A 15,357-nucleotide genomic window follows, 5' to 3' on the forward strand; every position below is an offset into this window, starting at 1 on the left:
GGGAGGCTGTGACAGAAAACGGAAAGGTGAAAAGAGTGGAGACCAGGGTATTCCTCCCTGTTTCTATCTGTGTTCAGTGGTGTCTCTAGCAAAGGCCGAATCTCCTGCTGGGTTACTCCTACCATGATTTCCCTTTCTGCTGGCAGACTCCAGCTTCTGGAGTAACATCACCTCTAGTAATATCACTTCATACCTTTCTCTTCCAGTCCTGGAGATGATGGTAGCTTCATGCTGCAGCTAATCTCTTGGCATCTCATTTGGCTCTTGTAACTCTTCTGCCACTATTGCGTTGAATTCTCTAAATTAATGTTCTTCTGTTGAACTACCTTGCCTCTGATCGATTTTCTTATCTGAACTTTGATAAAAAGGGCAAAGAGGACTTGGGCTTCCTGACCTATTCTTCTAGTAATCATATTATTTTTCTCCTGTTTAATCTCTCTCTCTCTCTCTCTCTCTCTCTCTCGGTACTTTCTATGGAGATTTTTTTCAATGTAATCTTTTAAACTTTCAATTTTTAAAAAAGTTTTTGCTATAACATTTTGACATCTAAAATCTTTTTTATGCTTGTTAAATGTTCCTTTTTATATATAGCATCCTAATCTTGTTTCATGGATATAAGATCTCTAATTTCTCTGGGAATATTAATTATAGTAGATTCTTACAAATTTTTTTTCTGTTCTTTGTCATTTTTTTCTGTTTCCTCAAGTTCCTTTTCTTTCTGTTTGTTCAGGTCTCTGATTTCCATATTAGCAGCTTTCCATATTAGGTGACCTATGGCCCTCTGTTCATATGCACAAGAACTGGAGCTTTGTGTTTGTAGATGTTTATTGATTGTGGCTTCATAGGCTTGGGGGAAACCTAGAGGTTTCATTGGGGGATCCCCCAAAATGCCAATTTTTGAATGTATTTTTCTCCAGACCCATCAATTTCTCTAGCAAAGGCACTTCCTATCTTCTGCCTGCTGGTGGGGAGCATTTGTGTGAGTAGGAAAGAAAGAGTGGTGGTATCTGTCTGGCTCAGAGGAGGGGATGACGCCAGGCTCTCCATTCATAATACAGACTTCACTCCATTCCCCAGTATCCACTCCAACAGCCTCATTCTCTGCTATGTGTCTCATCTCCCTAAAGTGAGAGTTTGGGGTCCAACCTTTCCAAATGGCAAATTTTAGTTTTCTGTCCTAGTAGAGAAGGACCAAGATTTTCAACTGTGTCTTCCTGTTCCAGCTTGAACCTTCACTCATGACATCAGAGCTATGTGGTATTTCCAGTCTCTGAGCATTTCTGGGGGTACTGAAGCACAAATTGGTTTTCCTCTTGTTGGCTCACTCCCATTTACCTGGCACAACTGAGAAAACTAAAAGAAATGTTAAAGCAAACTTCTGAAATCAAGAGATTATGAACATATATCGAATCTTATTTAAATCCTTAAGGAAGGAACCAGCACGTTAAAAAAAAAAAAAAGAAAAGTGGTTTGCCAATGCTTGAAAAACAGAAGTGTGTGAGTGTTTGTGCACAAACATAGAGTTAATGAAAGGAATGCCAAAGATAATTTGTTAGGTAAGATTCAAGTCTGGCTAACTTTCTACAGGGCAATAAAGTTCGGTATTTAGCTACACAGCAGTCTATAACACCACAGAATCGATTGGTTTCTAAAGTTAAACTATAACTATATAGGACCAAAAAACTGGCCCTTCCTTCAATAGCTGCAGATCCATTAGATACATTGTGGTAATGAATTACATTCCCCATACACAAGGTTCTACTTCCATTAAACAGGGTTTGTGGAGGTGTTTTTCAAGGTATGAGAAAGCAGTCAACTATAACTTTACCTCTTTTCCAAGTGTAGATTCATTTTCTCTTTCTCCCCTATGTCAGGTGAGAACATCTAATATATTATTGACATTTGTTAGCCTGGGCTTGCCTGCCTCAATACCTGTTCTTTTTATCTTTGTGGAGTCTGTGCTATTTTCTTTTCTTTTTAATTTACTGTTATTTTAGTGAGGTTTGGAAAGGAAGCAGGCAAAAACACCTCAGCACAATTCCTCTTTTTTTAGACTACACATTTCTTTCTGCTCTCTGTTTTCCAAGACTTTTTTGGAAGCACCTGGCCTACTACTATAGACTTATTATTACTTTCCCTCTTTCATACCTTTTCTGGATTTTGTTTGGCCTCTTCAGTAGGAATGACAGTGTGTATTCATATATTCTGTTTGCCAGCTTGTTTTCAGCATTTTCCTGATCATATCAGCTGTTTGGTCTCAAATATCAAACAACTCCCTACCGTTGTGGATGGAAGCAACTGGTTCCCATTATTCAGAAAAACAGTCCTGTATCATTGCAAGAATTAGTAGGTATCTTGTCTCCCAACCTCTTCACCCACTTCTTACTTGTTCCTTTCCACCTGTGGAAGGTAGACATTTGTTTGATGGTATTCTGGCCCTTTTTTTTTTTTTTTTGTCTCAGAAGAATAACCTTTTTACATTTTAACTGTATTGCCTTATGGGTGTGGGACCACTATTCACATAAATTGCTCACAGAGTCCTTTGGAAGCGCCTCCCCTCGGCTTTTCAAACTTGAATGGGCATAAGTAGCACTAGAGGGAGCCAGTTACAAATGTCAAATCCCAGACTCCACCCCCCAGAAAATACACCTTGTATTCTACCTTATATGTCAAACGTGGGGCAGCACCAGCCTCAAATGAGTAATGCACCAGATGGATTACAATTTGTTGAACGAAAATAAATATATTCATGTATATTAACACAAAACATTTTAGAGAGCACAGAAAAGAAAGTTCTTCATAGAAGAATGCCAACTAACCAATGTAGAAGGAATGACAGAAATGGAAAAGTCATTTTAGAAACATTCTAGTAATATGTAGCTCAGACAGGAATCATCAAGTAAAGATAAACCCATTACAATGAAAGGGGTTGAGAAAAAGGATAATCAAAAGATCTCAAAGTATCACCCAAAGAATATTTACTAATAGCAAAGAGGAAAAGGTACCTTTACCATCTGGTACCAGGTCACTATCTTGACCAGTGGGTTACACTTAGCAACATTGCTAATGTGACATACTGGCAGTTGATGATGGAGATGGACACAGGTCACTTAATATTTCAACCAAAAACATGAACCCAGATTTACTTTTTTAAAGATTTTATTTATTTTATTTTAGAGAGAGAGTCCACAAGTGGGGAGAGGAGCAGATGGGGAGGGAAAGGTCAGAGAGGGAGGAAGAGGGACAAGGAGACTCTGCACTGAGCACGGAACCCAACTCGGAGCTCAGTCCCGGGACCCTGAGATGATAACCTGAGCTAAAACCAAGAGTTAAGTGCTTAACTGACTAAGCCACCCAGGCACCTCAAGTCTAGATTTATTTTTAAGAAAATCAAGTAAAATCAGGGCCCTCTGCATTATAATGTCATAGCGATTTTATTTTTTTTAAGATTTTATTTATTTATTCATAGAGATACAGAGAGAGATTGAGAGGCAGAGACATAGGCAGAGGGAGAAGCAGGCTCCATGCAGAGAGCCCGACGCGGGACTCGATCCAGGGTCTCCAGATCACACCCCGGGCTGCAGGCGGCACTAAACCACTGCGCCACCGGGGCTGCCCCTCATGGCGATTTTAAACACAATGGCTTATTTAATGGACACAATCAATACTTGGAAATTTTCAGTTCCATTCTACTACAGCCTCCTTTATTTTCTGAAAGTGACCAGGGAAGATTCATGCAGTCCCTTCAGGATCCTTCATTCTCCCTCTGGAAATGTTACCATCCAGGACTCTGTCATATGAAAAGAATGAGCATGATCTCTGCCCCATTTCTTATGTCTTTGTTAAGTGTATCCAATGTCAAGGTCACTCTGTGCTAATGCTGCTGAAATATACCTTGAGGGCACTTTCTTTATGATGGTCCTAAAGGGACCAGTTTAGACTTTTAGCATCTCACCAAGATTTCCTGATATTTAACCATCCTTTTATTTCATAAACTTGCCTGTAGTGTGTAATTCTTTGACTTATAGCTGACTTTTTAAAAAAAGATTTTATTTATTTATTTATGAGAGGCAGAGAGAGAGAGAGAGAGGCAGAGACACAGGCAGAGGGAGAAGCAGGCTCCATGCAGGGAGCCCGATGTGGGACTCAATCCCAGGACTCGATTCCGGGACTCCAGGATCACACCCTGGGCTGAACAAAGGCAGGCGCTAAACCACTGAGCCACTCAGGAATCCCCTATAGCTGACTTTTAAAACAAGTTTGTTGTGATGAAATATACATAACATAAAATTTACCAATTTTAAGTGTGTAGCTCGGTGGCCTTAAGTAAACTCACATTGTCGTGCAACCATCACAATATGCATCTCCACAATGGTTTTTATCTTCCCCAAATAAAACTGTGTACCTATTAAACAGTATCTCACCATTTCCCCCTCTGACCCTAGCAACCATCATTTTATTTTATGTCTCTATGACTACTTGGAATCCCTCAGCTAAGTAGAATCATATGGTATGTTTTTTTGGGTGTGTGTGGCCGGCTTATTTCACTTGGCATAATTTCCTCAACATTCATCTATGTTTCAGCAGATGTCAGAATTTCTTTACTTTTTGAGGCTGAATAGTACTCCCTTGTATTTATAAGGATATTTATGTTCAGCCCAAAGTGTCTCTATCATAGGTTGAAATTAGATTCTGAGATGGAGCTTGGGATGCAAGATATTTATTATGGGAAAGAAGGAGGCAGAAGCCAGACTGAGAGAAGGAAGAAGTCCAAATGTGGTGCAGGCCCAGTAAAACCTCCGCCAGTCCAGCAGGGAATTTCTGAATGAGCACTGCCCAGTAGTGTGTGCTGGTTTATGACCCTGGGAGCTTCCTGAGTGTAATCTGAAACTGGGTCCCAAATGCAAAGAGCAGGGAAAGACCAAAGAAAGAAGCAGAGCACTTCAAGTTGGTAGGTGGCAGTTTTAATAAGCAAAAGGGAAATTACATATAAGGTTTATCTTGAGCAGCAGCAAGACAAGTAGACTCCCACACCTGCCCACCAAATCTTCAAAGTTTATACAGAGGTCTTAACTGGGTTCAGGCACATATACCATGCACATATTCTCAACACCACATCACTATCTCAAGGCTATGTCCTTGGAGCAAACTCTGGAAGTAAGAAGGGCAAGCGGAACCCATATTCCAAGGAGAGGGGAGGGAGGGAGGAGCCTTCAATTGCCCAGGTCCAGCTCACAGGTCAACTGGTGGTCATGTCTTTTCGATGACCTTTCTCAGCAGAGTGTCCCACGTTGAGCCAAAAAAGCCAGGCCTGTACACCCTCCATCTGATCCAGTCTCTAGGTAGGCTGCTTCAGGAAGGGCATGACCTTGGAAGAGTCAACTATGGCTGAGGTAGACACCCTGAAGGAGCTGACAGCTAGCTGCTGACCATGCTGTCTGCAGCTGGGCAGCAAGTCTTCCTTATTGGAGCAGTAAATCTCCATGTCTGCCACAATTCACCCATCTTACTGGGGTGGTGAGGATTTGATTTATTGCAGAAAATAAGTAAAGAGGATTTTTTTTTTCAGCTTTGGGCATTTACAATAGATTATAGCATAATAGATTATGCTGCAGATTGATAAGCTTCAAAGCAGGGCATCGTCAAAAGGGAAATAATTTTCTAAATTCCTATAGCTCTCATTTGATATACCAAGAGCTACTAGATTGGAGCATTACTTCCATTGTGTGCTTTCAAAACCTAGGCCTTGGAATGTCCACCGGAAAAAGGACAGACTCTTCAATAAATGGTGTTGGGAAAATTGGACAGCCACATACAGAATGAAACTGGACCATTCTCTTACACCATACAGAAAGATAAAATGGTTGAAAGATATAAATGTGAGACGAGAATACCTCAAAATCCTAGAGGAGAACACAGGCAACAACCTTTTTGAACTTGGCCATGGCAACTTCTTGCAAGATACATCTATGAAGGCAAGGAAAACAAAAACAAAAATGAACTATTGGGATTTAATCAAGATAAAAAGCTTCTGCACAGCAAAAGAAACAGTCAACAAAACTAAAAGACAACATACAGAATGGGAGAAGATATTTCCAAATGACATACAGATAAAGGGTTAGTATCCAAGATCTCTAAAGAACTTATCCAAGTCAACACCCAAGAAATAAATAATCCAATCATGAAATGGGCAGAAGACATGAACAGAAATTTCTCCAAAGAAGACATACACATGGCCAACAAGCACATGAGAAAATGCTCCACATCAGGGAAATACAAATCAAAACCACAACAAGATACCACCTCACACCAGTGAGAATGGTGAAAATTAGCAAAACAGGAAACAACAAATGTTGGCGAGGATGTGGAGAAAGGGGAACCCTCTTGCACTGTTGGTGGAAATGCAAACTGGTACAGCCACTCTGGAAAACAGTGTGGAAGTTCCTCAAGAAGTTAAAAATAGAGCTACCCTATGACTCGGCAATTGCACTACTGGGTATTTACCCCAAAGATACCAATGTAGTGAAACGCTGGGACATCTGCACCCCAATGTTCATAGCAGCAATGTCCACAATAGCCAAACTGTGGAAGGAGCCACAGTGTCCTTCGACAGATGAATGGATACAGAAGATGTGGGATATATATATATAGGTATATTATTCAGCCATCAGAGAAAATGAAAACCCACCATTTGCTTTGATGTGGATGGAACTGGAGGGTATTATGCTGAGTGAAATAAGTCAGTCGGAGAAGGACAATCATCATATGGTTTCAGTCATATGTAGAATATAAGAAATAGTGAAAGGGATTATAAGGGAAAGGAGGGGAGGTGAGTGGGAAAAATTAGAGAGGGAGACAAACCATGAGAGACTCCTAACTCTGGGAAACAAACAAAGGATTGCAGAAGGGGAGGTGGGTGGGGGGAAGGAGTAACTGGGTGATGGGCATTGAGGAGGGCACTTGATGGGATGAGCACTGGGTGTTACACTGTATGTTGGCAAATTGAATTTAAAAAATGTAAAAAAAATACCATATGAGTCCCCTCATATGTAGAATTTTAGAAACAATACAAACTAATATGGTGGGAAAAAGAGAGGCAAACCAAGAAACAGATTCTTAACTATAGAGAACAAAGTGATAGTTACCAGAGGGAAGGTAGGTGGGGAGATGGTTTAGAGAGGGGATGGGTATTAGGGAGTGCACTTGTGCACTGAGTGTTGTGTGCATGTGTTGAATTACTAAATTCTAAACCTGAAGCTAAGGATGCCTGGGTGGCACAGAGGTTAAGCATCTGCCTTCAGCCTGGAGCATGATTCTGGAGTCCCAGGATCGAGTCCCACGTCAAATTCCCTTTATGGAGCCTGCTTCTCTATATGCCTATGTCTCTGCCTCTGTGTGTGTGTGTCTCTCATGAATAAATCTTTAGGAAAAAAAAATAAACCTGAAGTTAATATTACACTAAATGTTAACTAACTGAAACTTAAATAAAAACTTGAGAGAAATAAAATAAAATAAAAATCCCTTTACTCATTAAAAACAAACAAAAAACAAAACCTAGGCCTTGGCCTGAAGGTATTATGGAGAGGAAGGGGAGAGAGAGGACGTGGAATGCATGGGCCCTAGTCTCTCCATTCTAGGCTTTAGCCTGGAGAAAAAGACAGTTTGAGAATTCAGCTAGGCCCCAGGGGCAGGAGGAATCACTCCATCCCACATTGGGGTTCTAGGAGAAAGCCATGTAGAAAAGTGATTCTTGAACCTGGTCAAGGGCAGTGTGTAAAGGGGCCAAGAAGGGATACGGCTTTTACTGGGCTCTTGTGATTCCCATGATCCCTGGTGAAGCAAATGCTAGCTAAGAGCCCGGGGGTCTGTCATGGAGCAGCAAGCAGGGGCTTCTGGGTAGACTGATCACTAAGGAGGGGGCAGAGGAGGCAGGACAGGGACTCAGAAGTGTCCAAAAGGCAAGCAAAAGCCAATGAGATGCTAAGTCATCAGACCCAGCTCAAACTGAGAAAGAAAATGGGTTTTATCAGCTATGGATGCCAGCAGGTAGAAGATAAGTCCACTTCCCCTTGGTCACCCAGATGTCTTCTTTGAGAACAGGATGGATGAGAAAACTTAAGAATCTGAACTTTAATTCCTAAAAAGATTCTTTTAGTCATGCTTCTACTCTATAACAAACTATCTCAAAACCCAATGACTTTGAACAAGCTTAGATTCATAGGTTTGAGGTTCCATTGCAGCTCTGTTGCTTCAATTAGAATCAACTGGAGTTGGCTCCAGGCCATGGGTACAATTCAAGTAGGTTCCACAAGTCTCCTCATTATGGGACTAGCAGTTACTAGGATATGCTCTTCTCGTGACAGAAGACAGGATTGCAAAAGGCCAAGCCGTACTATACTCACATTTAAATCCTCTTCTCAGAGCACCTGGGTGGCCCAGTCTGTTAAGTGTCTGACCCTTGTGGTTTCTGCCCAGGTCCTGATCTCAGGGTTGTGAGATCAAGCCCCATGTCAGGCTCCTTGCTTGGCTTGGAGTCTGCTTAGGATTCTCACTCCCTCTCCCTCTGCCCCTCTCACTCGTGCTCATTTTCTCTCTAAAGTAAATAAATCTTTAAAAATAAAGCCTCTATTCTCATGGGGTGGCTGGGTGGCTCAGTCAGTTAAGGTCCAACTCTTGGTTTTGGCTCAGGTCATGATCTCAGAATCATGATATGGAGCCCCCAGTGCAGAGTTCTCTCCCTCTCCCTCCCCATATGCCCCTTCCCATGCTCTCACTCTCTCTCTCTCAAATAAATAAAATCTTTAAAGCCTCTTTTCTCATACCATATCTACTAACATTCCATTGGCCAAAGTAAGTCTCAGCCAAGTCCAAAGTCCATGGCAAAGGAATGAATAATGTATGCCAGGGAGGGAATAAATAATTGGGAATAATAATCCATTCTATTACAGGAACTAGGCATTACCTAAAAGAACTATCCAGATAATTATATTAGACTGTTTTTTTCTTGCTATCCAGTAGATGAGACTTGTCTTGGGTCAAGTTCCCCAAAAAACAGAACTTGAAGTGGGCTTTTTTTTTTTTTTTTCACCCATCACCAAATAATTTATTTGGAACCAGAATTAAAAGAACATTTGACAGTTCTCTGAACATTTGACAGTTATGAAACATGTTTATTCTGATCCAGTTGTACAACTAATCCAGGACAAATTGCCAAATAAATTTTACATTATTTCTTCATGACGGGTTTGTCCAAGATTTGGGATCTTCAAATTTGAAGTCAGGGAACGTATTCATGTCTGCTTTACCATACATTTGCTTAAGCTTAAAAAGCTCCTTCTCCAGGTCTTGCTGATACTCTGGGCCAGTATCAACAGGTCCTCCAGATGTCTGGCGTTTAGTTCTATATTCTCTAATCTTGTCCACGAAGAGTTTCTGTACAGGATCAAGTTCCTTGGTAAATGCCACTGCTGTAACACCAATGTTTTTCCTCAAATGGACTGAGACTGCAGATCGAATGAGAGAGGAGAACCTGAAGAGCCTCTGAAGAATCATGGTGATTCTGTTACTTGCACTCAGCGTGGAGCCGCCGGAGTCGAAGTGGGCATTTTTGTGTACCTAATTTACTGAGAAAGTACTCTCAGAAGAACCATGTCAGGAGAAAAGACAAGGATAAACGGGGAAGGAGGAAGATCAGGAATGAAGAATGTATCAAGGAAAGTACTCTCAGAAGAAACATGTCAGGAGAAAAGACAAGGATAAACAGGGGGAAGGAGGAAGATCAGGAATGAAGAATGTATCAGGGAGAGACTGATGAGTGGAATGTCAACTGGAGACTGGCTTCAGCCTAATTCCACAGGAGAGCTCTGGAGTGAGAATCATACCATCAAGTTATCCCCTTTGAGGCCAGAGCTAGGCTTTTTTTACCCCTATGTCAGTACATCATAGGTTGTCTCCCTCTTCCTGGGGCGAGTTTAACCTCCCAGGCATTTCTTTGTGAGGTGGCAGCTATAGACCAACGGCAATTCTCTGAAGAAGTGTGCAGCTATGATCCCAGGTCAAAATTCAGCAACTAGGAGTTGTGTGTGCTAGCTAGGTTAAGGGGATCTGGCAGGGGCACAACATCATCTCTAATACATGGCCTGTGAAAGGCCATATCAAAATAAAATCACTTTGTTTTCTTTCTATGTTTCATAGCAAATACTGCTGTTTCTTTCCATTCTCCCCATTCCTTTACCAAAAAGAAAAATGAACAAGATAATCTTGCTGATCCAGATTAAAAATTCAATTTCTCATACTCCTTTCTAACTAGGCATGGCCATATAACTAGGTTCTGGACATCACATGAAAGCAAACTGTCATATGGAAGCTTCCTGAGGAGAGAGCTGGTGTCACCCTTTGCTCCTTTTTGTCCTTCCCTCCACTCTGCTGGATTGGATGCATATTTGAAGTTTGGGCTTTTTTTTTTTTTTTTTTTTTTTTTTTGAGAGACAGTGAATGAGCGTGAGAGAGAGAGAACATGAGCAGGCAAGAAGGGTAGACAGAGAAGCAGACTCCCCGCTGAGCAGGGAACCTGATGCAGGGCTCAATCCCAGCTCTCTGGGATCCTGACCTGAGCCAAAGGCAGCTGCTTAACTAACTTGAGCCACTCAGGCGCCCTTGAATGCACATTTGATGGCTGGTACCGACACAGCCATTAGACACCATAAGGTGACCTGAGAAATGAATGCCGCAGAACCGCAACTTAGAAGGGGCCCTGGTTCCTCAGACTGCCATGACCTACAGCTACCACACCTTCAATATAGGAAGATACAATCTTCTACCCAGGTTAAACTACTGTTTTAGTACTTCTAACTTTTACAGGGTAACTTTTACAGGTTAAAACTTATTCACAGCATATTGTAACCCTAGTCTAACATTCAAGCCAAATTGAAAATGGATCTGAGAACCTGCTACATATATTTTGCCAAAGCACCCTCCAGAAAGATTGTGCCCATTTACACTCCATTCAGCAGGCATCAGAAAATTCAATTCTCCATACTGGTTTTTATTTTTTTTTTTTTAGGATAAGTTAATTTTATAAGCAAAATCCATCTTCTTGTTTTAATTTTCCTTTCCTGGTTTCTGGTCAGGTTGAATATGTTTTCATCTTTTGTTTTTGGTGGGTATTTTTAGCTATTTGTATTTCTTCCTTTGTAAACCGCCTGTTTGTATCATTTGTCCGTTTTCTTTAGGGAGTTTATATTTTCATACTGAAGTGTTTGGTAAAAACAAAGATTTATATAATAAATACCTGGGTACCAATCACCTAAATGGACAAATATATATATTTTTCATATTTAAATCAAATTTTCTTTTAAAGAAATACAACATTGTAGATGAAGATGTATCCACCAAGTTTACCTTCCCTAGTCTCAGAAATAGCAACTATCAGGATCCCTGGGTGGTGCAGCGGTTTGGCACCTGCCTTTGGCCCAGGTGCGATCCTGGAGACCCGGGATCGAATCCCACGTCGGGCTCCCAATGCATGGAGCCTGCTTCTTCCTCTGCCTATGTCTCTGCCTCTCTCTCTCTCTCTCTCTCTGTGACTATCATAAATAAATAAAAATTAAAAAAAAGAAAAAAAGAAATAGCAACTATCATGCTTTTTTGTTTAATACTAGGACTTATTTGTTTATTGTAGGCTCTACACCAAGAGTCATATGCTCTCCAGAATGAGCCAGCCAGGCACCCCACAACTATCATGATTTTATACTTTTGCTGCAATATACATAGTATCAATTCAGGTATGTTTATTTTAATTTACATCAATGGTATTGTGATCATTAATTTTATGTGTCAACTAGACTGGGTCACAGGCTGCCCAGATACTTGGTTAAATCATACTTCTAGATGTGTCTGTGAGAGTGTTTCTGGATGAGATTAACATTTTAATCAGTAGACTGAGTAAAGATTGCCCTCCCAATGTAGGTGGGCATAAGCCAATCCATTGTGAGCCTGAATAAAACAAAAGATGAAGAATTTCTTCTACCTGACTGAATGAGTTAGGACATCAGTCTTCTGCTCTGAGACTGGAATTTTCATGCCATCAGGATTCCTGGTTCTCAAGCCTCAGACTCAAACTGAAACTACACTACTAGGTTTCCTGTCTCTAGTTTAGACAGGTGGCCCATGAGACTTCTTAGCCTCTACAATTGCATGAACAAATTCCTCATAATAATTCATTTATGTGTGTGTATAGATAGATAAAGTTCTATATCTAAGATATAGATATAGATATAGATATAGTTTTTTGGAATTTACAGATATAGTTCTATATCTATTTATATATATAGTTCCCTTGTGGTAGAGACACAGGCAGAGGGAGAAGCAGGCTCAATGCGGGGAGCCCGATGTGGGATTCGATCCCATGACTCCAGGATCACACCCCAGGCTGAAGGCAGACAGTTAACCGCTGAGCCACCCAGGCATCCCTGTATTTCTGAGACTTATTCATATTCATTTAAGTATATAACAGTGAATGAATATTCCACATTTGATTTATATATATTTCACATTTGGTCTCCTGTTGCTGGATATTAAATCCCTTGTTCCACATTTTACTATTACAAACAGTGTGCCATAAACATCTTTGGATTTACTTCATGTGTTCCCCTGTGAAAGAGTTTCTTAAGGGGTGCCTGGCTGGCTCAGTGGGAAGAGTGTGTGGTTCTTGATCTGGGGGTTGTGGTTCAAGCCCCACATTGAGTATAGAGATTACTAAAAAAAAAAAAAAAAATGAACCTAAAAAAAAAGTTTATTTGGACGTGAAATTGCTGGCTTATCGGGATGTACAAGCATCTTCTACTTTACTAGATATTATTAAATTACTGTCCAAGGTGGGTATATCAGTTTAGACACCCACCAAAAGTATATGAGAGTTTTCATTTTTCCATATCCTGGCAACACTAAATAATGTCAAGCTTTTAAATATTGTTTCCCCCAAAAAATATTGTTTTCCAAATTAATGGGTGTAATGTTATCTCATTATTTTAATTTTCTTATTTTCTTTTTCTTTTTTTTTTTTAAATTTATTTATTTACGATAGTCACACTCAGAGAGAGAGAGAGAGAGAGAGAGAGAGAGAGAGGCAGAGACACAGGCAGAGGGAGAAGCAGGGTCCATGCACCGGGAGCCTGACGTGGGATTCAATCCCGGGTCTCCAGGATCGCGCCCTGGGCCAAAGGCAGGCGCCAAACCGCTGCGCCACCCAGGGATCCCTTCTTATTTTCTTTTTTTTTTTTTTTTTTTTTAAAGATGAAGAACTTTTTTTTTTTTTTTTCTTTTTAAATTTATTTATTCATGATAGTCACACGGAGAGAAAGAGAGAGGCAGAGACACAGGCAGAGGGAGAAGCAGGCTCCAAGCACCGGGAGCCCGATGTGGGATTCGATCCCAGGTCTCCAGGATCGCGCCCTGGGCCAAAGGCAGGCGCCAAACCGCTGCGCCACCCAGGGATCCCCCTTCTTATTTTCTTATTTATTTTATTTTACTCATTCCTAATGATGCTGAGCCTACTTATGTATGTTTATTGAGTTTCTGCATCTTTGAATTGCCAGTTCTTTGTGCATCTTTATATTTGGGTGGCTTGTCATTTTTATTTATTTTATTTTATTTTTTTAAATATTTTATTTATTTATTCATGAGAGACACACAGAGAGAAAGGCACAGACACAGGCAGAGGGGGAAGCAGGCTCCATGCAGGGAGCCTGACGTGAGACTCGATCCCGGGTCTCCAGGATCACACCCTGGGCTGAAGGCGGTGCTAAGCCACCCAGGCTGCCCATTTTTATTGCTTTTTAGATTAGATATAATTTGTCAGTAGTATTAATTGCAAATACTTTCTCCCAGTGTGTGTCTTGCCTTTAAAAAAAAGTTTTATTCAGAAATAATTCACATACCATAGAATTCATCCATTTAAAGTGTACAATTCATTGGGTTTTAGTTATAATCACAGAGTTGTGCAACCATCACCACAGTCTAATTTTAGAGTATGTTCATCATCCCTAAAAGAAATCCTGTACTTATTAGCAGTGACTGTTCATTCTCGCTCTCCTCCTAGCCCCTAGCAACTATTAATTTACCTTCTGTCTTTATAGATTTGCTTACTTCGAGCCTTTCATAAAAATGGAATCATACAGGGGCGCCTGGGTGGCTTAGTCAGCTAAACATCTGACTCTTGATTTCAGCTCAGGTCATGATCTCAAGGTCCTAGGATCCAGCCCCATGTGGGGCTCCCCACTCAGTGGGAAGTTTGCTTCTTTCTCTGCCCCTCCTCTCGCTTATGCTCTCTCTCTCTCTCTCTCAAATAAATAAATCTTTTGGGAAAAAAATGCAGTCATACAATGTGCAGTGTTTTGCAACTGGCATCATTCACTTAGCAAAACGCTTTCAAGTTACATCCATGTTATAGTATAGATGGATAATTTGGTTGACTATACCATGTGTTGTACATGTGTCTTAAATTTTGATTTAATCAGATATGTCTGCCTTTTCTTTAGATTTCTGACTTTTGTCTTGTTAAGAAATCCTTCCCTTTCCCTGAGTTATAAAGATATTTTCTAATAATTTTAAGTTTCAGTTTTTCATATTTAAATTATCTGCAGTTTACTTTGTATATTACACAGATTTAATCTGTGTATCACATAGAGATTTAATTCTTTTCACATAGGTAGTCAGTTGTTCAGTACTGCTTATTGAATAGTCTACCAATTCCCCCATGCTTTGTAATGCCTCATTTATTATACAGTGAGGTCTCATATATGTTTAGATCTGTTTGCCCCTCCCAATGCCATTATGACAGCTTTAGGGTAAATCTTTTTTTTTTTTTTTTTTTTTGCTTTAGAGTAAATCTTAACTACAAACAGCTTTATAACAAATCCAACTACTTGGATTTGTTAGGGAAAGTTCCCTCTCCTTGTTCTTCTTTTCCATAACCAACTTTGCTATTAATGACCATAGGGATCAGTTACATTCCATTAAAAATATCCTGTTAGGATTTTGTTGGAAATTGCATTTAACTTCTAGAGTAATTTGGGAAAAGTCACCATTTTAACGAGTATTTGAATAAACATTCAATATATTACCTCTTTATCTATTTCATTTTGTAGTCCTCCTTTTCCCTTTGCTCAGAAGTAAATCCTGAGATAAAAATTTGAGTGCAAGTACCTATTTTGAGTGTGGGGGGGGGCGGGGGGGGGGAGGTAATCCCAGGAAAACCCAGCTGGAGGGTTGGGAAGATTCAGGGCAAGCAAAGCAGCCAATGAAGTGCACATTCTCAAGCAAGTTATCACTGTGGGCAACTGATACTTAATGCAACTG

General features: G+C 40.4%; 1 long non-coding RNA gene across 1 annotated transcript in view; it reads left to right on the top strand.

Moving 5' to 3' along the window:
* LOC119865631 overlaps positions 1–5,890 on the top strand; it is a 29,079-nt gene extending 23,189 nt beyond the window's left edge. Inside the window, exon 3 of the long non-coding RNA XR_005377656.1 lies at positions 5,744–5,890. This is a non-coding gene — a long non-coding RNA (uncharacterized LOC119865631). The remainder of the gene's footprint in view (positions 1–5,743) is intronic.
* Positions 5,891–15,357: the final 9,467 nt, after the last annotated feature.

The sequence above is a fragment of the Canis lupus genome, chromosome 24, assembly GCF_011100685.1.
Source record: "Canis lupus familiaris isolate Mischka breed German Shepherd chromosome 24, alternate assembly UU_Cfam_GSD_1.0, whole genome shotgun sequence".
Lineage (NCBI taxonomy): Eukaryota > Metazoa > Chordata > Mammalia > Carnivora > Canidae > Canis > Canis lupus.